This window comes from Symphalangus syndactylus, chromosome 12, assembly GCF_028878055.3.
Source record: "Symphalangus syndactylus isolate Jambi chromosome 12, NHGRI_mSymSyn1-v2.1_pri, whole genome shotgun sequence".
In the NCBI taxonomy this organism is placed as follows: Eukaryota; Metazoa; Chordata; class Mammalia; order Primates; family Hylobatidae; genus Symphalangus; species Symphalangus syndactylus.
Window position 1 is genome coordinate 75,851,848 of NC_072441.2, and position 27,015 is coordinate 75,878,862.

At 42.6% G+C, this 27,015-nt stretch overlaps 1 non-coding gene and 1 pseudogene across 1 annotated transcript; one reads left to right on the top strand and one right to left on the bottom strand.

The window, feature by feature from the left end:
• Window positions 1–1,020: 1,020 nt before the first annotated feature.
• Window positions 1,021–1,094, bottom strand: TRNAN-GUU (transfer RNA asparagine (anticodon GUU)). Its single transcript has one exon. It is a non-coding gene; the product is annotated as a tRNA-Asn (tRNA).
• Window positions 1,095–2,614: 1,520 nt separating this feature from the next.
• LOC134734239 (neuroblastoma breakpoint family member 6-like protein) lies at window positions 2,615–24,662 on the top strand (annotated as a pseudogene).
• The last annotated feature ends 2,353 nt before the right edge of the window (window positions 24,663–27,015 follow it).

Sequence of the window (27,015 nt, forward strand, 5' to 3'; positions counted from 1 at the left end):
GGGTTCAACTGATTCTCCTGCCCCAGCCTCCTGAGTAGCTGGGATTACAGGCATGTGCCACCACACCCAGCTAATTTTGTATTTTTAGTAAGGACGGGGTTTCTCCATGTTGGTCAGGCTGGTCTTGAACTCCTAACCTCAGGTGATTCACCCACCTCAGCCTCCCAAAGTGCTGGAATTACAGGCTTGAGCCACCACGTCCAGCCCCCAGTTCTCTACACTATACAAATATCTGCGGTGTAGACATTTCCACAATGACCAAATATATGTGTACAAGAATCGTGACTTCAGCATTCTTTGTAATCCTAAAACCATGAAACCAACTTCATCCCAAAAACATTTTTTCTTTCTTTGTTTTTTTTTTTTTTGAGATGGAGTCACACTCTGTTGCTCAGGCTGGAGTGTAGCGATCTCAGCTCACTGCAGCCTCCACCTCCCAAGTTCAAATGATTCTCCTGCCTCAGCCTCCCGAGTAGCTGGGATTACAGGTGCATGCCACCACGCCTGGCTAACAAAAACATTTTGAAAAGGGTTAAATAAATCATGCACAAAGTGAGGAAAAATACTGTTTTCAAAAATAATGGAGAGGATCACTATGATGATGAATGATTCCACTGGTCAAATTATTGATAGACCAATCAGTAAATCCAGGCACATCCTGGTGATACTAGTGGACTCCTATTACTAAAATATGAAAAAATTGAGGCATGTAAATTACTCGTTTAAGCGTATAACGGACTGAATTAGAATTTTATCACACCAAAAGTGGGTTGTTAGGTCTCTGTTTCAGGATCCTGAGTTACACAGGTGTGAACCCGCCATTTCAGGAGATACCCGGTTAAGAATCTGATCGGGGAGGTGGGCTGGACATTGACATGGATCAGTCATAAATTAGTGGCTTAGGGCTGGCCCTTGACATGGATCAGTCATAAACTAGTGGTTTGGTACTCCGGGAAGATAAAATCTTCTCCATTTGTCTAGTGATTGACAATGCGCGAATGCTTTAAAAGCTGCAGTAAGCGTCCCTGGGTGGGCTCGAACCACCAACCTTTCGGTTAACAGCCGAACGCGCTAACCGATTGCGCCACAGAGACAAGCACTATCGGCTCTACTAGGCAATATAGGAAGGGCACACCCACTAAACTTCCTCTGTCCCTTCTATTCTCAGCGCCCGCCCGGCAGGACGACCTTGGAAAACCAGAGAGATTAGAGCCGTGAGCTGCGCCGGTCACGTTGGACACCTGCGCCTTAGGAGATTCTGGAGCCAGAGGAGAGCCGAATGGCCTTCGCCCACCCTGCCCCTGTGTTGCTTCAGAAGTCCCCAGAAACTCCCCGGTCGGCGACCCAGCCCGAGCCGCCTGGGATCCCAAAGGAAGCTGAACGCCCGGTGGGCTCCCGGGATGATTCTTCCCGTTCTTTGTGCCGCCTTCACCCAGTGAAGGAGCCTGTATCCACCCTGCGTGTATGCAGTCGCTTTCGGGCTGCTGCTGAGCTTCTGCTGCCATCTTCGGATCCTGTCTTCCACACGGGGGCTCCATCAGGGGAGGGATGGTGGTGAGGTTCGCTCGCGGGTCCCCTCGCGGGGAGCAGGGTCTGGCACTCACTAGGGCGCACGACTAGGACTTGTCGAATGAATCCCTCGTCTCCTTGAGCTTTTAGTCCTTTAAAGAGCCCTGAGAGTGGAAATCAAGAGATTTTTTTCCATGCGGAATTTCTTTTTACAAAGCGTTGATTTCTCGGCACCCCGCCGGGGCGGGCAAGTGGCAGGGCCTCCGGTGCACCTTCTGCGCTATGGAGCTGCGGGGGCTCAGCTGGGCGGGGGTCGGTTCGTGGGGCCGTAGGGCGGGAGCGGAGGAAGGGAAATGCAAAAGCAGGGAAAGAAGCCGGGGAGTCGTGAACCAGACATCCAGACCTCCTGAAAGGCTCGTGCAGACGCACAGGCGGGATCTTCTGGAAGTGAGAATTGTTTTTGTTTGTTTATTTATTGTAGCAGAATGGGGAAATGGAGAGAGAACCTGAAAGAGCCCCAAACTCGAGTACCTATTGCTCCCTAAGAATAACATCTTCCAGAACTAGACAGAAACTAGGCGTCTGGGAACCCTGAAATCCTTGGAGGAGTAGCATCATCATGACCCTCTGTGTTCCTTTTGGTAAACGACTTGCTTCCATTGTTTGTTCAATTGTCTGTTTGTTAATTAAATAAAACTCTTTTCATATATCTTTAAAATTACGTTGGTTCTACTATTTTATGATTACGAATAATGCTGCAGTTACCATTCTTGTACACTTCTCATTGGCCACTGGTATATTTACATAGGGTGGAGGCCTGGAGAGCAGTTGTTCCAGCATAGTGTTTACATAGCTTTTATTTCATTCCTTTTTCTTTCCTTTGTTGCTTTATTAGCTATAACGCTTTTCTTGTTTCATTGGCTGTTTTAGGGTTTCTGGGATACATCCTTAATTTATCACAGTCTGCTTTCAAGTGTCATTATATCTCCCTTTCTGGCCTTTATCCTAGTGTTATGTAATTTTACTTTATGCATTATAATCTTTGTGATTCATTATTATTACTTTTATTTATTATGTCAAATATTTTTTAAAAGATTTAAATTATAAGAAAACGTGTAGTACATGCTTTCTAAATGCCATTTCCAATATTCATTTCTTTGTATAGGTCCACATTTTTATCTGGTATCCTTTTGCCTCTGCCTGGAGGACTCTCAAGATTTCTTGTAGCATCAGTTGGTGAATTCTTTTAGCTTTTGCATGTTTTTCAATGTCCTTATTTCACTCACAGTTCTGAAATTTTATTTTTGCATAGAATTCTAGGTTAACTTTTTTTCTCTAGGTACTTTAAGAATGTTGCCATTTATGAAGCACTGTCATTATAATATCATCTTTCTTTCCTGTGTTTGTAAGAATGGCATAAAGCCAGTTTCTTGTGCTGGTTAAATAATTTTCAGAATGTGTATTTAAATTTTAAATATTAAATTTTACTAAAAAACTAAAAATATTAATCATGAATGTCCTAGATTCATCTTAAGTTCCACCAACAGTGCATTAAAATGTGCCCAACCTGAGGGTCAAACCTACCTGCTGATGTGTAATTTGTGTTTGTGAGACATTCTCAACAGCACTTGCTTTCCCCAGCTGAGTGATTTTCCTCACATCTGAATGTCTTCAGTGCAAAAGGAAACCTTTGTTTTTGCAAAAATACTTTCAAATATTCTTACTTCAAGTAAGTGCATTAAAAACAAACTTCTCAGTTGCATCCCTGGAATCCATGGAAAGCCCGGCAGAGACAATCAAGTGCTTCAGGATCAAGAGCTAAACAAGGGAGGACAAAGCATGGCTTCTTCACTAGGAGTCCAGCCAAAGTCAACTGATTTGGTCTCCAATGGAGATCGGAACTCGGTTCACCAGCGACGTCAGGACCCGACCCAGAGGAGGCGGACTTTCTCTTCATGGTGCCTTCAGATAGGAAATCTCCTAAGATTTCTTTCTTTCCCTTTGATCTACTTCCAACTCTCCCGTTCTATTTCTTCAAGACCTTTTTTGGATCCCTACTGAGAAGGACCTAGGGGGCCGGTGCCCTTCCCTAACGGTCCCTCCCTGGCTGGGTGTCTTCGGAGCCCAAGTTCACTGGGCACTTTACTGCCCGCCGGAGACAGCGAGAGGACCAAGGAGGTGGGGCGGGTGCGGTGGGAACCACAGAGTCACCGCGCACCTGCGCCTCGCGGGCTCCTAGGAAATTGAATAAATGACCCCTGAAACTTCTCTGCAGGTCACAGAGAAGGGGAGGGTGGCTGCCGACCCGCGGGAGAAGCTTCAAGAAGCATCGGGAGGACCTGGCCCTGCCCCTGGGCCTTGAAGACAGGCTTGGCCAGGCTGATTTTGTCGCCTAGGCCCAAAGAAAAGGGTCAAGGGCGGCCCAAACTCCGTCCTCGAGATTAAGGCTCTTAAATGTCTGACGGTTTTGAGACGCGTCAGTAGAATCGATCCCTCCTGTATCCGGAGACCAGAGACTCCTTTGCCAAAATTCAGAGACCAAGAAAGAAACAGATTGGGCAGATTAAAGTCTGTAATTAACCCAAACAGGAAACGTAATTTTTCTGACAAATTGTATGTGTACTGTGAGAAAAAGACTAGCCTCAAGGAGATTCTGTTTTTTGGCTTGAGTGTAGGGAAGAATGGAGTTGCCACCAACAATGGTGCGTTGAAACGGCAGGTGCATCAGGGTGTAGATGTGAAGGAATTAAAAATATTTCACCCCAAAATACATTTCTTTGACACATTTTGAGATGTCTGTTCAGAAAGCCAGCTGTAGAAGTAGCCCTGCAAAATTGTCTTTTGTTGGGGAGATTTGCATCTGCAGGGAATCTGCATTGATGCAGCCAAGTCTTTCCTTGCCCAGATCTAGGAAAGATTAACTGAGAGTCTGACACCTGTAAAGGTCTGACAGAAATTTTAGGTTTTATTCTCTCTGAGAGCTGCTACCTGTAAGGTTTCATTTACATATTAAGACCACCTTTGCTAGCCAAGCCTCCTCTTCTCTCCCTCCCATAACGTGTCTTGTCCACAATAAATGGATATACCTATGACTCTGATGGTACCTGGTTTTGGCCATGCTTTGAGCCCTCATTCATTCTGTTACCTCGAGATCATATATAAGCCTCTGCATCCCATTGTGGGTAGGGTAGGGTAATCACTCTGTGGCCCTCCCCATGTACATGTTTGTACATTTTATGCCTTTTCTCCAATTAATCTGCCTTTTGTGAGTTGATTTTTGAGTGAAACTTCAGAGGGTTAAGAGGGAGGGTTTCCATTGGCCCCTACAGTTATGGAGCTGTAAGCAGGATAGCAAAGCTCTGCTCTTCTGGAAGCTGCAGTGAAGAACCCAGGATCTGATCAGCTGTCATAAGGGTAAGAATTTTTTTACCAGCCAGGCTCCCAGCCTCCCTCTCTGTGTGGAATCTGATCAAGTGGACAGTAAAAATCACTGTTTCTTTTCCCTCTCCAAAATCTTGATTAAGGGAGAAAAGGATTTCTGTGACTAGTCTTGGGTGTAGTGACTCTGGTGTGCTTTTTTTGTACTTTGTGGTACTAATTCATATTGTTTAATCACTTTCTTCCCAGAAATTGTCTGTTCCTTGGTCTTTGTCTCTATGTGTTATTCTGTCATAAAAGGCGGTACTGGCTGAGGTTCCTTCTCAACTTATTTTATGTCCTTGAGAGCTTGACTTGTCACCAAGTGGGAGCACTTTCTCTTGGTTTCTGCTCTCGGGTAAGAGGTGGTAATTTTCAGGTCATATTATGTGGCCTGTCTGAAAATGGCTGGGAACCCGAGTACACTTTTTGTTCTAACTATGTCAGGCTCTTGGGGTTTATCTTAAGAAGTCCCATCCCTTCGAGGCTTTTGCCATCTCAACTCTTGTTGCCTGATTAGTCCTAGAAAAGCTCAATCCCAAGAGGGCCTACCTCGTATCACAGATTCACAGGTCTGTGACTAGAAGCCCCCCAAAATTTGTGGGTTACTGGAGGCAAACATCATCCTTAACCATCTGTGGCCTACTCCTTGCATTGAACTTTTTTCTTGGAGGGGAATCTTTGGGATTGCCTCTTCTGTGCCCTTCCCAGGAAGTTAACCTGGAAAATGACATCCTGGGCTTTCCACAAAGAGGCTATTTGGTTGAATTGCTATTGGAATAATTACACCATTGGATATTCTAGTTGCCAATGGCCTGAAGATGGATCCCTTAAATTAGACACCTGAATTAAAAAAAAATTTAGAGATCTCTTATTTGAAACAGTTGATACGAAGATCAAATTAAAAGAAAGGCACATACTAGTGTCATAGCTACCCTTAAAAATTCTCTTGATAATATTATCTGTGTTGTGTAGGGAAAAAATTTCTCTTGACTAAATTAAAGAGCAAAATTTGATCCAAAACAAAGTTAAAATTCTTCATAAGCTCAAACTGCCTGCTCCAGATCCCTTCTGGGATTCACAATAAAGTCTGCTCTACCTTGCAGTTCAGTGCTTAAAGTTCTGTGCTTTTGCTGCCATAGCCTGGGTTCAATTTCCAGTCAGGAAACCAGTTTATTTTGGCTTGATATTTGTGTGACTTTTGACTTTTTGGAATACCCATTTATTGATCCTTTTCCCATTCATGGGCAGCTTTTTTTGTTCATTTGTTTGTTTATTAAGACAGAGTCTATCACCCAGGCTGGAGTGCAGTGGTGTGATCTTGGCTCACTGCAACCTCTGCCTCCCAGGTTCAAGTGATTCTCCCACCTCAGTTTCTGAAGTAGCTAGGATTACAGTCACCCACCACTATGCCTGGCTAATTTTTGTATTTTTAGTAAAGACAGGGTTTTGCCATGTTGGCCAGGCTGGTCTTGAGCTCCTGACCTCAAGTGATCTGCCCGCCTTGGCCTCCAAAAGTGTTGGGATTATAGATGTGAGCCACCGCTCCTGGCCATTGGCAGCTTTTGATTTCCTGTCCTTCCAGCCTCCAAAGTTTCTGATGAGAAATCTGTTGATAATCTTATTAAATATTTCTTACATCTGATCAGTTGCTTTTCTCTTACCAATTTAAAGATTCTGTTTTTGACTTTTGAAAGTTTGATTATAATGTGTTTTGGTGTAGGTCTCTTTAAGTTTATCTTACTTGGAGTTTGTCTGGCTACTGTGTTTGTATTCATGTCTTTCATCAAATTTGGGAAGTTCTCAGCCATTATTTCTTCAAATATTCTCTCTTACCCTTCTCTCCTTCTTCTTTAGAAATTCCACAATGCAAGGCTGGGTGCAGTGGCTCACTCCTGTAATCTCAGCATTTTGGGAGGCAGAGGTGGGAGGATCACCTGAGGTCAGGAGTTTGAGACCAGCCTGACCAACATGGAGAAACCCCGTCTCTACTAAAAATACAAAATTAGCCAGGCATGGTGGTACATGCCTGCAATCCCAGCTACTCGGGAGGCTGAGGTGGGAGAATTGCTTGAACCCAGGAGGCAGAGGTTGCGGTGAGCCCAGATCACACCATTGCATTCCAGTCTGGGCAGGAAGAGTGAAACTCCATCCCCCCACCTCCCACCCCCAAAATAACAACAACAAAAAAGGAATTCCATGATGCATATGTTGGCCCACTTGATGGTCATTTAGGCTCTGTTCACTTTTCTTCAATCTTTTTTTATTTCTGTTCCTCAAACTGGATGATTTCCATTGCCTTATCTTCAGGTTCACTGATTGTTTCTTCTGCCTGCTCAGCTGTCTTCAAATTTGACTTTGAATCCCTCTAGTTAATTTTTTATTTCACTTATTTTACTTTTCTGATCCAGCACTTTTTTTCTCTCTTTTTTGATTTTCTATCCTTTATTTATATTTTCATTTTGTTCATGCATCATTTTCTTGTCTTATGCTACATCTTCCTTTAGTTCTTTGGGCACCTTTAAGACAGCTGTTTCAAACCTGTCAAGTAGCACATCCAGCAGGTTGTTTTTTTTCTCTCTCTCCCTTTAATTATTTATTATTTTTCTTTTTTTTTTTTTTTTTTTTTTTGAGACGGAGTCTCGCTCTGTCGCCCAGGCTGGAGTGCAGTGGCGCAATCTCGGCTCACTGCAAGCTCCGCCTCCCGAGTTCACGCCATTCTCCTGCCTCAGCCTCTCCAAGTAGCTGGGACTACAGGCGCCCGCCAACACGCCCGGCTAATTTTTTTGTATTTTTAGTAGAGACGGGGTTTCACCGTGGTCTCGATCTCCTGACCTCGTGATCCGCCCGCCTCGGCCTCCCAACGTGCTGGGATTACAAGCGTGAGCCACCGCGCCCGGCCTATTATTTTTCTTTTCATTTTTTTCCCCCGTGACCGAATCTTAACTTGACTATCAGGCATTTTTCAGTAAGAGTTTCTGTTGGTTCATTTTTTATTTTTATTTATTTTTATTTTTGTTGTTGAAAACTGGACATTTGAATCTACTAGTGTGGTTAACTCTAGAAATTAGATTCTCCTCCTTCCTCAGGGTTTGCTGTTTTTCTGTTATTGTTTTGTTTTTTGATTATCGTAGGTTGTCTCTATGCCAAGGATCAGCCTGAGGTATAAACTTGTGGTCTTCACAGATGTTTTCTGAGCCTGAACCTTTCCCTGGGTGTGTGGTCACTCCCTAATTTTACCTATATATGCAGTTATTCTTGAATATTTTATCCTTTAATGTCTGGCTCCCAAAAGGGGAAAAAGAGAAAAATTGAGGGAGAGTGAAAAAAGGGTACCATCCCTTTAAACTTTCTGAAAGTTGCTTCAGCTTAGGGTGAGGAGCTTGCTACAATGGGGGAAGGTACAGCAGTAGCTGCCAGCCTCTTTTTCTCTGTGCTGCAATCAGCCATTAGAGAATAGAGCCCCAATGTGTGTGTGTGTGTGTGTGTGTGTGTGTGTGTGTGTGTGTGTTTGTGTGTGTGTGTGTGTGTGTGTTTTGAGATGGAGTCTTGCTCTGTCGCCTAGGCTGGAGTGCAGTGGCATGATCTCAGCTCACTGCACCCTCTGCCTCCTGGGTCAAGTGATTCTTGTGCCCCAGCCTCCTGAGTAGCTGGGATTATAGGTGCCTGCCACCACACCTGGCTAATTTTAGTAGAGACAGAGTTTTACCATGTTGCCCAGGCGGGTCTTGAACTCCTGACCTCAAGTAATCCACCCACCTCGGTCTCCCAAAGTGCTAGGATTACAGGCATGAGTCACTGCACCCGGCCCAGACCCCCAATATTTGGAGACAGCATCCTTTTTGCCCATTCTGGATCCTGAAAGATGTGTGCAGCTTACTGTAGGAACATAAGCTGACTGCCTTGGGGGTAGTGTTGGGTAGCTGCTGTTGTGCTAAGGACTGAAATTGACTGAAATTACCTACAATTTACCATCTGGGCCTCCCTCCGGAAGTTGCAAGCCTTCAGTAGGCTCCAGAGTTCAGACAGATCCTGCCCGTGCAGTTGTTGCCTAGATTCCAGGTGCTTCTCATTCCACCATCTTCCCAGGATACCCTCTGACCTTCTGGATTTTGAAATCAGTCAAGCTGTTCTGTAACAGCTGGGGTGAAAGCCAACAAAGATCCTGCTAAGAAAGCTCCCTGGAAAAAAAAATGTTCAAAAGTAACACAAATATCAAACTGGAAAGAAATTGATTTAGGAACCGAACCCAAGTTGTCATGGTAAAAAAGGGAGCAGAACCTTAGCTATTGAACTGCAGCCTGGGGTTTGAGGTGACAACCACTGCTTTTTTAGTTTAGTTTGGCTAGCAAAGGTGGCCTTGTTATATAAATAAAGCCCCTCAGGTAGTCAAAACCTTTCTTTTCTTTTTTTTTTTTTTCCTCTTTCTTTTTTTTTTTCTTTTTGAGAAGGAGGCTTGCTCTGTCGCCAAGGCTGGAATGCAGTGGCATGATCACGGCTCACTGCAAGCTCCGCCTCCTGAGTTCACGCCATTCTCCTGCCTCAGCCTCCCAAGAAGCTGGGACTACAGGCCCCTGCCACCACACCCGGCTAATTTTTTGTATTTTTAGTAGAGACGAGGTTTCACCATGTTAGCCAGGATGGTCTTGATCTCCTGACCTCATGATCCACCTGCCTCGGCCTCCCAAAGTGTTGGGATTACAGGCATGAGCCACCGTGCCTGGCCTTATGCCCGGCTAATTTTAAAAAATTTTTTGTAGAGGCAGGGTTTTGCCATGCTGCCCAGGTTGGTCTCAAACTCCTGAGCTCAAGTGATCCAACCACCTTGGTCTCCCAAAGTTGTGGGATTACAGGTGTGAACCACTGCACCTGGCCTCTAAATCCATATAAATCAATTATTCACACACTGAGCAGAATATTCAGGATTTTTTTCTTATAATATAAATGATGTGGAAAACTGGAGAACCAAAGAACACCAAGACTATCTAAAAGTGTTAAATTTTTCATTAGAAAGAAAATGACTTCATGACAGTCCTTAAGACAATGATAGAACTTGGGGAAATATGTATTCCTTGATGTTTTCTATGCATTTGCAATAATAAACAATGAAAATATGGTTAAATTTTAGAAAGAGATAGGCCTGTGGTATTGTCACAAGGGTATACAAATACTGAGAATGACTGCTGAGGCAGTGGTCTCCATTGGTGGTGACCTTCAGAAGAGACCTTGTGTTTCCACATGGCCTAGACACCTGGAAGGCAGAGATCGTAACATGCCATGACATCCCCACCTTCTAATTCTGTTATTGTGACTCCAGACTGTTACCTGGCACTGGGTCTTACTTCTGGCATTCCTATCAGAGCCTGAACCACAGACAGTACCTTAGACTCTAAGCTTAGGCAGCCTGTGCCTTGTTTTTGTGGCTAAGGATCCTCAGAGTTGTGGGATGCTGACAAAGTTTATCCCAAAAGTAAGTTATTAATCAGATCTGCTTTCTTTTGACTTGTTTAAATCCTTTGTTTAATGTAAAGAAACTTTATTGAGGTATAATTTACATACTATAAAATTTACCCATTATAATTGTACAGTTCAATAATTTTTAGTAATTTACCCAAGTAGTGCAACCATTATCATAATTCATTCGTTTTTAATTTATTATTTGTTTCGGTTTATTCTCCCTAGGTTCTGATCCTACTTCCTCCACAAGCTTCAGCATGGCAGTATCTCCCACCACTTGTTTTGGTCCAAGGGCAGAAATGAGCATCCTGGAAACCAATCAGTACTTGTGCTCTGAACTGGAAAAGTGCAAACAGAATTTCTGAGACCTCACAGAGAAATTCCTGACATCCAAAGCTACTGCCTACTCCCTGGCCAATCACCTGCAGAAATACAGTAGGTCCCATAGGGGCATGGTCACCAAAGTGATGAATGATTGTCCATCTTTCCTCTGTGAAATGAAACACTGCAGACTTTATTCTCCATCAAAATTAATTTTATCCTAACTACACTCCCAGAGAGGTAGAAGTGGGCATTTTACTCTCAATTTGCCAAGGACAGAAAAACTGAGGCACAAAGGTGTAAAATTTGCAGGGTGAGTGTAGTGAGGAATAGAGACTAAAACCTTGGTTTAAGCATGAAACTGTCTTTCCCCTCTCAGCAATGAATATCAGATTCTACAAACATGTAACATCACTGTTGGTTAAAACATCTCAGGATTCAATTTGAACTTTTTTAAGAGCACCCATTTGCAAAGCACTGTGCCAACAGCACCAGGGGTGAGGGAAGTAATAGTATACCCTATCTGCCTTGAAGGAACTTAAAACTAGCTATTCTCAACTGAGTAACAGATATGTGGAGATGCAAACTTCAAGAGCAGACATGGAAAAAAGTCTTTATGATACCTGGATCAAGATTCTCTTCCACATAAGTTCAGATAAGCCATTCCTCACGTGCTGGTTAGATTGAGGGTATTTCCAGAAGAATCAGAGACTTTGTAACACCCTTTCTGTCTCTCTCTGAGTATCAAGTTTACGGACAGCAAGCAACTGCAGGTGGACATCCAGGATCAGAGCTATGAGACATACGGCTAAAATGGGAACAAGGCCAAGTGGAACAGACCGCCGTTCTCAATAGAAGGCCCGGCCAGGTTAGTGGCTGGCCCCTTCCTCTCCACAGTTAGCTCTCACATTTTTAAATCCACTGTAAAATCCCAAACCTGTTACTAACAGTCGGGGAAGGGGGAAGCTGTAATGACAAGGAATCGTGGGAACAACGGCATGAGAGGAACAGGGATATTAGAAGAGGATTCTGGTTCACACTGAAATTGAGTTTGCTTTCCAATTTCTACAATTATTTTAAAATAAATCATTGTGTGTGTGTTGGGGGGTGGCTAAAAGTTGCTGTCTAACTTACTGTCATAGAAAAGTAAAGCCAAAAGCCCACTTATTAAAGAAGTGAAAAGATGAGCTTTGGTGTGTGGAAAAACTAGTTTAAAAAAAAAAAACTTCATTCATTATAATTGTCGGAAAAAATTTCTCAAGCCACAGAATAAGAAAGATATTACCTAAGACCTTAGTATAAAGGTATTATTGTGCAGTGATTAAAGAGCATATACCCTAGGGCCAAATTTCCTGGGTTCAAATCTAACTTATCCTCACTGTGCCTCAGTTTTCTCATCTGTAATGGTAATAGAGTAGTAACTACCTCTTTGGATAGTGGTGATGATCATATGATGATAATTCTTAAAAACCTACTGCAACAGTACCATGACAAACACTATGTGTTGGTTCTCCCTTTAAAACACCACCTATTAGCTTTTGGGCATATATCATTTGGATCTTTCTCCTCTATATACAGTTTTACACAGCTGTATATAGATAAATGCTTAAATCTTTGAAATATTTTGGGATTATTGAAACTCTTGAAACAGGAGAACCATCAGTCCTACAGTTCTTAGTATCTTCCTAAACACACAGGAAGTCATTATTTCATGCCCTTATGTTCATGTTTTACTTAAGAGGCTGTAAGGCTTGGGAAATTGGCCTTAAGATTTGAAGTCATGGCCTGGTACAGTGGTTCACTTACTGTAATGCCAGCACTTTGGGAAGCCAGGGTGGGCGGATCATTTGAGGTCAGGAGTTCGAGAGCAGCCTGGCCAATATGGTGAAGCCCTGTCTCTACTGAAAATACAAAAACTAGCAGGGTGTGGTGGGGCACACTTGTAATCTCAGCTACTTGGGAGGCTGAAGCGGGAGAATAACCCAGTAGTCAGAGGTGCAGTGAGCCGAGATTGTGCCACTGCCCTCCAGCCTGGGGAAAAAAGTGAGATTCCATCTCAAAAAAAAAAAGAAAGAAGAAAAAGATATGGAGTCAGACCCCAGGGGATGTGAATTCTGACTGCCTCATTCCAGTTGAATCATCTTGTCAAGTGACTTTATTGGCCTGTGGGCTTTTCTTTCCTCATCTCTAAAACAGGGAGTAAGTAGTTGAGAGACTGAGGAATAAAGATATGGAAACCCCAGTGTAAAGCCTGGTACTGGGGATACTTTTATCCTTGAGATAGACCCTGCCTCCTGCCCTGCAGGCAGTGACCACAGCAGCACAGCCAGCTTTCCATCATGCAGGCATGTCTGTCTTTTCTTAGAGTGTGAAGAGTGCAAAGACCTTACAGAATCTGTGCTGGAGGAAGAGGTGCAGTTGCAGGAGAGGGAGCTGGCCGAATTGCCAAGGCCAGCTGCAAGGCTCCGGTAAGGAGGTACCTCTGTGGGAAGTGTATAAATACTGTTTGAAGTGGGGCAGTCCAGGCTGGTAAAACCAAGAGCAAACTTGTGCAAGGACAAGGGCAGAAATGTATGAGGCAGGCACAGAACTAGACTACGACACAATGAGCCTATGGTCTAGTTAGGTCTCTAGGATTTTCCATTAAATATCATATTAGTAAAATAGAGACAGCTGCCTGCGATGGAATACTAGCAATGTGGCTTCTATTTGTGTGTCCTTGGTCAAATTTACTTCACTTTTCTGTGTGGCATTAACCTAGGCTACCTCATTTATAAAATGGAAATACTGACAGTATCTACCTTAGAGGGTTATGAAGATTAAATGCACAATTGCAAGTAATTAGAACCATCTCTAACACATATAAAACTCTGAACAACTATTTTCTGTAATTATTATATTTGTTCCCATTTATAGATGTGGTGATTGTCATTAACGTTTACTATAAGAGATATTTTCAAGCTTTCCAAAGTGCCTTTCATGATAGGAATGTTTCTCCTCCAAACTTTTAAAAAAAGTATTATACTAGGTGGAGTATTAACTGGTAGGGCTATTGGGTAGAGAGACGACTGAGCAGCTATTATGTGGAAAATGAATTATTAACTCACTCAGGACCAGCATTGACTATCCTTAGAGGGTTTCAGACATAAGGTAGACTGTAGCATTCAAAACTTCTTTTAATCGTTTGTTGAAATGAAATCATAGAAGCTCAAATGTATAAAACTCACCAAACCAGAGATATTTGATTGAAGGGGGGGATAGGTCTGGAGCCCCTGTTTCTCCCCATTATGTGTCTTTACTTCCCCTGACACTTTCTAGTAACTCCAAGGAATAGAGTTTGAAAGAGGACCTGCAGATAACTACTTAGAAGAATAGCAGGGAGAAAATTCAAGCATTAGATGGGGTAGATGATGGTAAATGTTTAGTCCAGCTCTGGGATTACATGGTTCTAAACATTAACTGAATAACTACTTGTATGTGTACACACTACCGGGTGCTCTAAGTTGGGTAATAGGTGGCACTATCTTTAGACTCACAGAGCTCACACTCTACATTGGAACCCAACGTGTATTAGTCCATTCTGACACTGCTATAAACATGTATCTGAGAGTGGGTGATTTATAAAGAAAAGAGGTTTAAATGGCTCATGGTTCTGTGATCTGTATAGGCTTCTACTTCTGGGCAGGCCTCAGGAAACTTACAATCATTTCAGAAGTCGAAGGGGAAGCAGGCATGGTCTTCACATGGCCAGAACAGGAGAGAGATAGAGAGCAAAGAGGGAGGTGCTGCACTTTCAAACAACCAGACCTCATGAGAACTCACTCACTATCACGAGAACAGGAAGGGGGAAATCCGCCCCCGTGATCCAGTCACTTTCCTGCAGGTCCCTCCCCCAACATTGGGGATTACAATTCAACATGAAGTTTGGGTAGGGACACAGAGCCAAACCATACCACCATGAGAAATATTTAAACAATAATTAGAAAACAATGAAATCCCACATACAGTAATGAAATTACTACTCAGAACTTTACTTTTTTTTTTTGAGATGGAGTCTTACCCTGTTGCCCAGGCTGGAGTGCAGTGGTGTGATCTCAGCTCACTGCAACCTCCACCTCCCAGGTTCAAGTGATCCTCCTAGGTCAGCCTACCAAGGAGCTGAGAGTACAGGTGCACACCACCACGCCAGCCAATTTTTGTATTTTTAGTAGGGATGGGGTTTCGCCATGTTGGCCAGGCTGGTCTCAAAACTCCTGATCTAAGGTGATCCGCCTGCCTTGGCCTCCCAAAGTGCTGGGATTACAGGTGTGAGCCACTGCGCCCATCCAGTACTTTAGTTTTAACTGCCTTCTTACTGATTATAGTCTATCTTCATGTCATTAAAAAGAATACTGCCCTTCTTGACCTTTTCACTGATTTTTCTTTTTAACTTTCAATGAATACCAGAGATACCTACCCAACACTTTTAAACCTGGCTTTTTTTTTTTTCCTGCCAGTTACTACATAATGTTGATGTATATTGTATGAAAATGTACTTGGGCTAAAGTGGGGAACCAAAGGGGCATATTTTTAAAGCAAAGTTATTAAAATAAAAGACAAACCCAAGGCTGTTTCTTCATTCCTTCTGCCACAGGCAAGTCACACAACTTGTACAAGAATTCATCTCGGGCCAGGTGCGGTGGCTCATGCCTGTAATCCCAGCACTTTGGGACACCAAGGTGCACGAATTATTTGAAGTCAGGAGTTCAAGACTAGCATGGCCAACATGGCAAAATCCTATCTTTACAAAAATATATAGATTATCCTGGCATAGTGGTGGGCACCTGTAGTCCCAGCTACTTGGAAGGCTGAGGCAAGAGAATTGCTTGAACCTGGGAGGCGGAGGTGGACACGGAGGTTGCAGTGAGCTGAGATCACGTCACTGCATGCCAGCTTGGGCGACAGAGTGAGACCCTGTCTCAAAAAAAAGAAAAAAAAGAATTCAACTTGGGAGTTCCTTACAGGGATTCTAAGAAATCTCTCCTCTTAAACTTCTATAACCTATTATTCACTACATTCCCTCACACATTTTACTCTTCTTTCCCATGTTAGGATACATGATCCCTGAATTCAGGCTCAGGCTGAAGAACTGACCCACTTATGACAGAAGATACAGGAAGGGAGAGATGTCTGCTACCTTTTCACCCAGCATGTGAAGAACATAATTAAGTCTTTTGAGGGCCTTCTCAGGAACACTGGCATTGCCTACTACCAGAGACAGAGATTCTGTGAGCAAAGGAAGCCAGCTGACAGAGATCCTTGTCAGAGAACTTGCCACAGGTAAGTTGGCTACAGGCTCTGAAGACCCTTAGCTCCTCCCAAGTGCCCAAAAGTGGGGAGAAAAAAATGCAAAGTTATCTCCATTGTAGATTTTGTTTTAGTTTTGACTATAGTCCTTAATCTGCATTCTACTGTTTTCTCTTTAGAGCACTCAGGTAATCACTTTTCATATTCTTTCAAGAGTTCTGAGTTTTGTTTTTTATTTTGAGACAGAGTCTTGCTCTCTTACCCAAGCTGGAGTGCAGTGACACAATCTTGGCTGACTGCAATCTGTGCCTCCTGGGCTCAAACAATCCTCCCACCTCAGCCTCCCAAGTAGCTGGGACTACAGGTGTTTGCCATCACACCTGGTTAATTTTTGTATTTTTTGTAGAGACAGGGTTTCTCCATGTTGTCCAGGCTGGTCTTGAACTACTGAGCTCAAGTGATCCACCTGCTTTGGCCTCCCAAAGTGCTGGGATTACAGATATGAGCCACTGTGCCAGGCCTGAGAGTTCTTAGTTTCAATCAGTAAGAGAGAGTACAGTGGATTACTTCATCTTGATGAGCATAAGAACTCACCTTCATTTCTGGAAGATGTTTTCACTGGATGTAGGATTCTAGTTGACAGTTTTTGTTTTAAAAAAGTGTTTGAAAAGTGATATTCCACTGTCTTCTGGCTTACATTGTTTCCAACAAGAAGTCTGTCATAATTCTTATTTTTGTTCCTCTGTACATAATATGTCTTTTTTCTCTGGCCGCTTTTGAGATTTTCTATTTATCACTGGTTTGAAGCAGTTTGATTAAGATAAGACCTTGTATAGTTTTATCTTTTACATATAGTTCTACTTTATTTAGTTTCTTGCATCTGCATGTTTATAGTTCTCATCAAATTTGAATAATAATGACATATATAGTCTTATCTATGGCATATACAATATATTTGGCATATACATATCAAATATATATAATGTATATTCTATTCTTTCTCTCTATCCTCTCCTTCAAAGACTCCAGTTATATTTGTATTAGCTGCTTTGAAATTTTACCACAGCTGACTAATGGTCTGTTCATTGTTGTTGTATCTTTTTTTCTCTCTTTGTTTCTTTCTATTTCCATGTCTTGGAATTGACTAATCTTTCTTTAACAGCATCTAATCTGCTGTTAATCCTATCCAGTGTATTTTCATCTCAGACTTTATTTTTCATATAAATTTATGTCTTTTTTTAATGTCTTCTATGTAACTCCTCATCATTTCATATTTTCCTGTAGCTTCTTTATTTTATTCTATTTTTTGAGACAGAGTCTCACTCTGTTGCCCAGGCTGAAGTGCAGTGGTGAGATTTCAGCTCACTGCAACCTTCACTTCCTGGATTCAAGTGATTCCTGTGCCTCAGCCTCCTGAATAGCTGGAATTACAGGCACGTGCCTCCACACCCAGCTACTTTTCATATTTTTCAGAAAGATGTGGTTTCACCACATTGGCCAGGCTGATCTCAAACTCCTGACCTCAGGTGACCCACCCACCTTGGCCTTGCAAAGTGCTGGGATTACAAGCATGAGCCACCACACAAGCCTAGCTTCTTTAATACAAGGAATATAGTTATATTTGTTTCAATGTACTTGTCTACAGATTCTGTCATCTGTGTCCTTTTTATTGTTTTTTAATTCTCACCTGGTGTGTCCTTTCTAAGTCAGTTTGAGTAGATTGATTTTCTTATCATGGATTATAGTTTTCTCTCTGCATTCCTAACATTATTTGATTTAGGGTTAGACATTGTGAATTGTAACTTATTGAGTGCTGGGTTTTTTTGCATTTTGTGTTAAAATTCTTTTAGCTTTGTTTTGGTATACAATAAAGTTACTTAAAAACAATTTTCATCTTTCCAAGCTGGCTTTTTAATTTTTTTTAGGCAGGATTAGAGCAGCTATTAGTCAACTGCTATATTTTTTCCCACTGTGGAGGCAAAATGACTTTTAAGAAAATAGACCCTACTTTTCAGAGTCATTTCAGAGTCACAGCAAAATTGAGCAAGAAGTACAAAAAGTTCCCATATACCCCCTGCCTCCACACATGCACAGCCTCCTAGACTATCAACATCTCTCTCCAGAATGGCATATTTGTTACAGTTGATGAACTTACATTGACGTGTCATTATCACACAAAGTCCATAGTTTACATCGGGGGCAATACTCTTTTGAAGATTCTAAGCCAGTGATCTCCCACAGATTCGGCACCAGGGACTGGTTGCATGAAATACAATTTTTCCACAGATAAGGTGGGGGTGGGGTGGTAAGGGTTGGGAATTGGGTGGTTTCAGTATGAAACTGTTCCACCTCAGATCATCAGGCACTAGTTAGAGTCTCATAAAGAGCGTGCAACCTAGATCCCTGGCATGTACAGTTCACAATAGGGTTTGTGTTCCAATGCTAATCTCATGCCATCGCTGATCTGACAGAAGGCTGAGCTCAGGCGGTAATGCTTTCTCGCTGGCTGCTCACCTCCTGCTGTATGGTCCCATTCCTAACAGGCCATGGACCAGTGCTGGGGATTGGGGACTCCTGGTCTAATCAATGCTCCCTCTATTAAAACAGATTTTCACACTAGCTGATGGAAATACCAAGTGTTGAAAGCTCTGTGTGAGCTACAGAGATTATTCCTTTTGGGAAGTTCTTTGCCCTGCTTTGCATAATTTCCTCAAATACATGTACTAATCAGTACTTAGCTGAAGATTGAAGACAGATATCCAAGGCATTCTGTCTGTGCAGCAACCTATTCTCTAGTCTGTCCTGTGATGTCTAGCCACCCTGACTTCTTCAAACTTACTACCACTCTCTGTCTGGGTCCTCCCTCCCTGTTCTGCAGTTGACAATCTCAGGCAACAAACTGGAGCAATCATAGGGCTCACCTCTTTTATTTTCTCTCTCTCAGGGATCACTGTACTGTACTGCACTATATCCAATGTTGAAGCTAGAGTTTAAAATACTTTTTCCAGTTTCTTAGTTGTTTAAGGTGGAGGACAAATCTGGTCCCTATTACTCCAACTTGGCCAGAAGAAGAAGTCTCCATTCCATCTTTGTGGTCAGAAAGAACAGTATGATAGAAGGCAGCTTGTTAGAATGGGAAGATCCATGGACTAAGAATCAGAATTACCCAGGCTCTAGTCTCAGCACTGTATTTACTAACTTTGTGCAAGTCATTGATCCTTCTTGAATTTCTGTTTCCTCATTTGTAAAGTGGGTCAAATCATAATTCCACGGCTGCTGTACAGATCAGTTGAAGTAGTATCTTAATGTTCATGAGTGTATTTCTCTTTCAGGGTTATTTATTTATTTATTTTCAGGTCCCAATAAACTGTCCAAATCTTTTGGGGTTAGTTCAGGCTGTGTATATGGTAGAAGCTGGTGTTAGAAAAGTTGATTTATACTGGAATATTTTTCATAGAATCACCCCCAATTCTCACTAACAAACTGAGAAGAAAAAAAAAGAATTCCCCCCAAGAACATCTGAGGAAGCACAACAGGCACAGACTTGAAGGCACCTGGGCAGTCCTCTGGTTTTGGAGTAGAGGTAGGACAGGGCTATTTTTCCTCTCAGAGACTGGAGCAGGTTCTGTGTGTGAGTAGCTATGGGACAAACACTTATGGTCTGGCAAACAGCCTGTGGCAGGAAGGAAAGTTACAACTGGAGAAGTCCAAAGGGCAGCCAGGCAAGTATTCTTTGAGCTGGGGAACAAAAGACATTTTAAACTTTTTGCTCTGCTTCAGGCAGCTGATGTCATGGTGATGATTCACCACATCAGGAACACCCTGTCCAGTGGGCTCAGGCAAGCCTGCCAGGTCACTTCTCTAAAGACACAACCTGAGGCCTCCTGCAATAATTCTCACAGAGCATTCTGAACACACATGTAAATAAAGGGTTATGTCCCTGATCATATAGGCCCCATGTGTGCAATGTGTGAAATGGGACCTGCTTAATTTCTGACTAGCTCTTTCTAATTTTGGTTTGTTGAAAATCACAATGGTAAGAAAAATGAAGACAGGAAAATGCCACTGGCTCCCAGGTAACTCTAAATGATGAAGAGGCTGATAATGGACTGACCAAATCTAGAGAGGATCTCAGAAGCAAGGACTCAAGAGCTTAAAGGTCCCAGATCTAGAAAAAGCAGAAACTGTTGATTGTTCCTTTTTCTGTTGACTGATTACATAATTGTGTCCATTTAAAAATGGTTCTCTGTTCTTTTTGCAGTTCTTGTATTGGTTCCTAGTTCCTAGTAATTTCTCACACTTAGTTAACTAGTCAGTCTTACCGAAAAGTAAACTTACCAGGGATCCCTGGTTTCTGTATTTTTAAAACCTATAGGGTTACAAACCAAAGTGAGATGCCTATCTGGTTTCTTTACAGTTGTCCTAAATTATGTTGGCAGATATTTTATACCCAGAAGTTTACCTTGAAAACTAAATTGAAACCATACCAAGTATTTAGAGCTAGGGGTCTAAAGTCTGCAGAAGTCCTGGGAGGTTCTGTTGTCTCAAGAGCCAATATTCAATGGACCACTCCACATCATATTAAATAAAATTTGAACACAGCATTTTGAAGCCAATAGTATGGGTCTCTGTGTGTCCTGTGTGCCCTGAGTGTATTTTAGAGTAGTTGTTGAGTCTGCTGCCTTATCTGTGTGTTATGAGGTCAATGCACTGATCACTTGCTGTTTTCACTTCTATACTAACTCTAGGCACACTCTACTACCAGTCAAAAGTGGATTGTATATGTCCTCTTTGATGTGATCGTCCCTTTGGTTTTGGTGCCTCTTCCATCAGCTTCAGATCAGAACTAGCTATGAAGCTGTGGTTCCAGGCTGCCTTGGTTTAATCCCTTGTCTTGCCTACTCCACCAGGCTCAGGAGGGCGTCCAGGAGGAAGAAATGGATGAAGTCCTGGAGGACTCACTAGATGAACAGTATTTGACCCATTCCAGCCGCCATGACTCCCACCAGCTTCCCAGCAGCAATGCCTTCATCTTTGATGCACAGGAAGACCCCTCTGCTCTGGATATAGCAGTAAGTGCTCCTTTGATAAGAAAAATAAAGCTCCATCAATCTCTCAGTAGCTCCTACATTCTACATGCTCACCACCACTGTCTAAACTGAGAGATGTTATTCTCTGCAGGCAGGCCCTAAACATTCACTTTAAAAAAGTGATTAGGCTGAACACAGCTCTGGGATCAAGTCTCAAGTACAGGTCCCTGGAGGGTCAGGTGATTTGCTCTGTTCCTGTCCTCACCTCAGTCCCTCTGGCCCCGACTGGCATCTGCAAGCCTGTATACTCAAAGCAGGCCAGAATGGAGAGAGTGAAGAGATTATGGCAGACTCTCTGCCACTGCTGTTGCACATGTACAAATCCATTTAACAGATCTCCTTCTTTAAAATGGGACACCTTATCTTTCCTGAAATATATATTTTTTGAGACAAGGTCTCTTGTTCACTCACCCAGGCTAGAGTGCAGTGGCATGATCTTGGCTCACTACGACCTACAACCCAGGGTCAAATGACCCTCCCACCTCAGCCTCCTGAGTGGCTGAGACCACAGGTGCATGCCACTACTACCGGCTATTTTTTTGCCTTTTTGGTAGAGACAGGGTCTTGCCTTGTTGCCCAGGCTGGCCTCAAACTCCTGAGCTCAAGCAATTCACTCACCCCTGCCTCCCAAAGTGCTGGGATTACAGACGTGAGCCACCACACCCAGCCTTCCTGAAATATTCTTGATAATTATAGTTCCTGAACTGTTTTCCCAAGCTGTTCTAGCCAATCCAAGAACGTTGGCAGGCTTGTCCATATGTTTGGTGGTACAATTATACTGGTTCCTGGGTTTCAAACTCCAGTCTCCATCTCCCCTCAGGTGCTTGCTTTCCCATAAGGTTCCATCTGACTACTAGAATATCAGGGGATTTCTGTAAAGACAAGATTTTGATCTTGGCAACCCTTTGGTAAATAGCCAGGGTTCTCAATCTTTGTGCAGCACCAAGGTATTTTTAAGATGTCTGTTAGTTTAGTCTCAGTGTTGTAATTCAATCTAAATAAACAATGAGGCTATCTGCTGGAGAAAAGGCTGAATCTAACAGCAATGCCACCAGCATGCCCTCTTCCCAGAATAACTCCATGCTAGCCATTGGAGCTTCTTTAGTTATATAAGAGCCCTTTGGGTTGGTAACCTCACTGGTGTGTGTATAGATTAAAACCTTGACCTATATCTCCTCTCCCTTACTTGAATGTTTGACTTTGCTTTGGGGGCAAAAGTTTGGATTGTTAGGGGACTATATGCTTTATATACTCTTCTATGCAATAGAAAGAGATTATATTAATTCACTCATTGAGCTTTCATAGTCATATAAACCATATTGGCTTGTCATTTTGTCAGTGATGGGTGTAAGTATGTGGCTTTTATTACTCATACCACCTTCTGACAAAGGCATCCTTATTTCTCTTTCCAATTTCACAATAAGGTGCAGAAGAAGGTCTTTACCATCTGTTAAAGATTTTCAGGGCTGGGCACGGTGGCTCACATCTATAATCCCAGCCCTTTGGGAGGCCTAGGTGGGTGGATCACTTGAGGTCAGGAGTTTGAGACCAGCCCGGCCAACATGCTGAAACCCCGTCTCTACTAAAAATACAAAAATTAGCCAAGCATAGTGGTGCCTGCCTGTAGTCTCAGCCACTTGGGAGGCTGAGGCATGAGAATCCTTTGAACCTGGGAGATGAAGGTTGCAGTGAGCTAAGATGGTGCCTCTGCACTCCAGCTTGAGTGATAAAATGAGACTCTCAAAAAACAACAACAAAAAAAGATGCTCAGGGGAGATATTTTGTAGAGAGGAAGATATTCCCTAGTACCTACAAGTCATCTCAAGGAGGTGGTCATACCTTTCCTAGTGCTAGAAAAGCCCTATTCAGAGACCTTCAGTGTTTTTCCACTTCCTGTCAACCTGCCTTATACTTCCCATATCTCCATGTGGGAGGCATCCCTGTGGAGTTTGCTTAGCACTTGGCCATGCTTTGTTTGAAATCTTAAAAGCTCTTAAAGAAAGTTGCCTTATGTTCCCTGATGAGAAGATGAAGTTGGGAAAAGAATGGTGAAGGGCAGAGATCTTGATGAGAGGCCCCTGAATACCCCTTTAGTGATTGGCGTTCTTCATTTCCCATCTCATTCCATGTCCTGGTGGAATGGCTGCAGAAGATGAGATCCAGAGCCAGCGGTAGCACCTGAAGGAAACCCTTTTCATCAACAACTGCCTGCAAGAAAAGCTGGAATGTCATCTCAGCAGCTTTGACAAAGAAAATGGTAGGAGAGGCCCAAGTTGGTCTGCTTCTGGCAATACGTATTTTTCTAAAGGCATGTGACTGGGGCAGAGTTTTACAGATTTCAGGCACTTTGATATACTTTACTTCACTTACTCATTACAAATATCCCAGCTAGAGAGGTAGGGGAGCTACTATCATTCCTATTTATAGGTAAATAAATAGGCTTAAAGATTTGCCTCCATCTTAGAGGTATCTACCTCTAAAATCATTCTTGTGATTCCTAGGCTGTCTTCTGTCTTCTGTCTGCTGCTGTACACTGCCTGCTGTCTCTCTGCTTCTTATGTGATTGGCATTCAGTAGAACATAGGTTTCTGAGCACCTCATGTAGCAGAATGAGAGTCTCCTCTGCTGCCATCCTCATCAGCTTCCCTTATGTCTTGGTTACTCTTCATTCTACCACCCCAAGGTGGTTCTCTCCAACCCCCCTCCTCTTAGATTGCTCTCACACAGAGTCCATCATTTCATAACATTGTGCTGGGCCAGAAGAACCATAACCAGGTCCCTTCCCATACCAAAGCAGCAATTATTTTGGAAAAGCCTCCTTCATATTGCAGCCATTGGACATGATAATACATGTGATGTGCTGGAGTTTGTTGAGAATCATGTGAAAATTAAGCTTCTGCTCCATCACACTAAAGTTCCAGCCCTGAGTCCCCACGGTTTTCTCCCTAGGCTAAGATAGAGAGGAAGAACATGAAATGTGCAGAAAGCATTCTCTTAAGCAAACCTGTATAATTTGCCTAAACTTTAATTATTTCCTGGAACAGGATGCACCTCTAATCTTTACAGGCACATCATAGATTCTGTTGTCCAGCTGTATAATGAAAACAGAGTTCTCAGAGAATACCGGAGACTCCCCCGACTTACCGGAATCAAATTTCCAGAGGTAAGTGGTGAAAGGCCACAATATGAAGTCACTCTCAGATGGGTCCCTTCTCTTGTCACACTCCACTGTAGAAACAAAAGAGGATGGGGAAGCCAGAGCTGCTCAAAACCTTATAACCCACAATTCTCATGGTTATTCTCAACTTACAGAGGGCTGCTTTCTAGACACACTGCCTCCAGGACTCCAGACTGCCAGCCTCCAGGAATAAGTAGCTCTGAGAAATATAGTATTTCAGTGCAAGCCACATTCCACTATTGCAAATTGGAGAAAAGGACAAACTTACAAGGTGAAAAGATTTAAGAGAGCAACATGGTGAAACCCTGTCTCTACTAAAAACACAAAAATTAGCTGGGCATGGTGGCATGCGCCTGTAGTCCCAGCTACTCAGGAGGCTGAGGCAGGAGAATCATTTCAACCCGGGAGGCGGAGGTTGCAGTGACCCGAGATTGCGCCACTGCACCCTAGCCTGAGTGACATAGCAAGACTCTATCTCAAAAAAAAAAAAAAAAGAAAGAAAAGATTTAAGAGAACAATTATTTTAATTGAATACATTTTGTCAAGATTAAATCAACTTTCCCCTAGGGTACTGATAGAATATGCAATCATAATTTAGATTCTAACTTACTGGTCTTTGAGAAAGTGTGAAAACCAAAAAGGCGCCATAAGCCAAAAAAGGAGCAAAAGTCCTAATTTTCAAGGTGATGAAAATAAAGAACTAAAAAATTGAAATCGTCATAGTTCATCTTGGTCCTTGTCAAAATACAAATTTGTTGATTGAAATTATAATATCCTAGCTACCTTATTGTGCGTAGCTCTTACCACTGAGGAGAAAAACCAAATGCAAACAAAAGTATGTTCACATTGGCAAAAATGTTTACAAACCTGCAAAATCTCTTCAGCCTATCCCTTAAACTCCAGACTTGGTATTTACTAAGCTCTGCTGTGTACAGTACCCACCTTAATATCCATTCTTGCAGAAGTTCTGTTAGGTATAAGCCAAGATCACATGGGATTTTTTTTTTTTTTTTTTTTTTTACCCTCACATGCCTATGTTTGCTTTTGCTTCCAAAGACCCTTCTGAGTAAGGACTGTCCTCAGACTACTGGAGTCACTTAGTCACAAGCTTGCCTGAGGCTCAGAGCTGGCAATACCTGGGAGTTTATGTCAATCCCACAGCACCCAGCAACCCTGCCTGCAAAGTATTTACCCATGATTGACAGGTGCAAGTGTATGAAAGTCCAGCTCCTTGACTTGAGGGGTGCCTTTGTGGTGAATTAGTTTTGGGAAAAGGGAATCCAGAGGCCAACTTTGTAAAACTCCAGATAGATAAATGGAAAGAAATCTTTGCCTTGGAAATCCAATTGAGAAAGATAGTGATTTACTTCAGACTGTGAAAAGAGAGACTAAAATCTTTACTTTCTCATGGGAAAGAAGCCTCTGGTGAAAGAGAAACAAAGAGAATGGTGGGAAATTGGTTGTAACTTTAAACCATTCTGTCATATTATAAAGCCTGGTGAGGTTTTAACTAACACAAGTGCCTGGACTCTACACATAGAGATTCTGATTTAAATGCTTCCAGGTGGGTGGAAGCCACTAGTAGTCTTAAAAAGCTCCCAAGTAATTTTCACATGTGGCTAGAGCTGAAAAGGACCATCTATCTACTAGAATCTCAAGTCGCCAGCATAGAAGTGTCCCAAATGTGCAGCTACCTCATAGAAAAGGCTTAACACCACCCATTGATGGAATTTGCCTTCCTCTCTCCATGGTTTTGTTTGCGTAGCATGGAAAAAAGAGAAAAAGAGGTAGATGGATAGATTGAACCTATAATTTGCCTATGTAGAGCAGTTTCTCAAACTTTTCTGACCACAAGATGCAGTGAGAAATATACAATTCTTTGTGATCAGTTTTAAAAAAATCTTTTACTGTGTGTAATCCAACCTTCCTAGTATCTAAATAAAGCCTGTAGTAGTAAGCAGTCCACTATATTGATTTCACAACCCATAAGTTGTTCAGAACTGCAATTAGAAAATTTTTACTTTTGGCCACACTTGGTGGCTTGAGCCTGTAATCCCAGCACTTTGGGAGGATCACTTGAGGTCGGGAGTTTGAGACCAGCCTGACCAACATGGAGGAACCCCATCTCTACTAAAAATACAAAAAAAAAAAAAAAAAAATTGGCTGGGTGTGGTGCTGCCTGCCTGTAATCACAGCTACTTGGGAGGCTGAGGAAGGAGAATTGCTTGAACCCTGGGGGTGGAGGTTGTGGTGAGCCAAGATTGCACCATTGCACTCCAGCCTGGGCAACAAGAGCGAAACTGTCTCAAAAAAAAAAAAAAAAAAAAAAAGGAAAAGAAAAAGAAAGAAAAAAAGAAAAAAATTTTTTCACTTCTGCTCAGCCTTTTTATCAAGCAAAATGCCAAAAGAACATTTACTGTAAAAGAACATTGACTATAAACATCTTTCTATGAATCCTTATTTCTGTCCCAGCCACCATGACCCAATAATCTCTAGAGCCTGTTACTGTTCTCCAGATTGAAGCCTTCCCTCTAACTGCTCCTAAATCTGTGATGTAGTGGAAAAGGTTTGAGGCCTCGATTCTCATCCCAGGTTTTTCACCTACAGATCATATGGCCTTAGCCTCTTGACACCATTGTCTCCTTATGGCCAAAGATGGAACTGTACTTGGGTGGTATCTGAGCACCCTGTTGGCTTTGACATTCTAGGGCTCTTCCCTTGGCACCACTCTCTTATTTAAAAGGAATAGGATGTGGA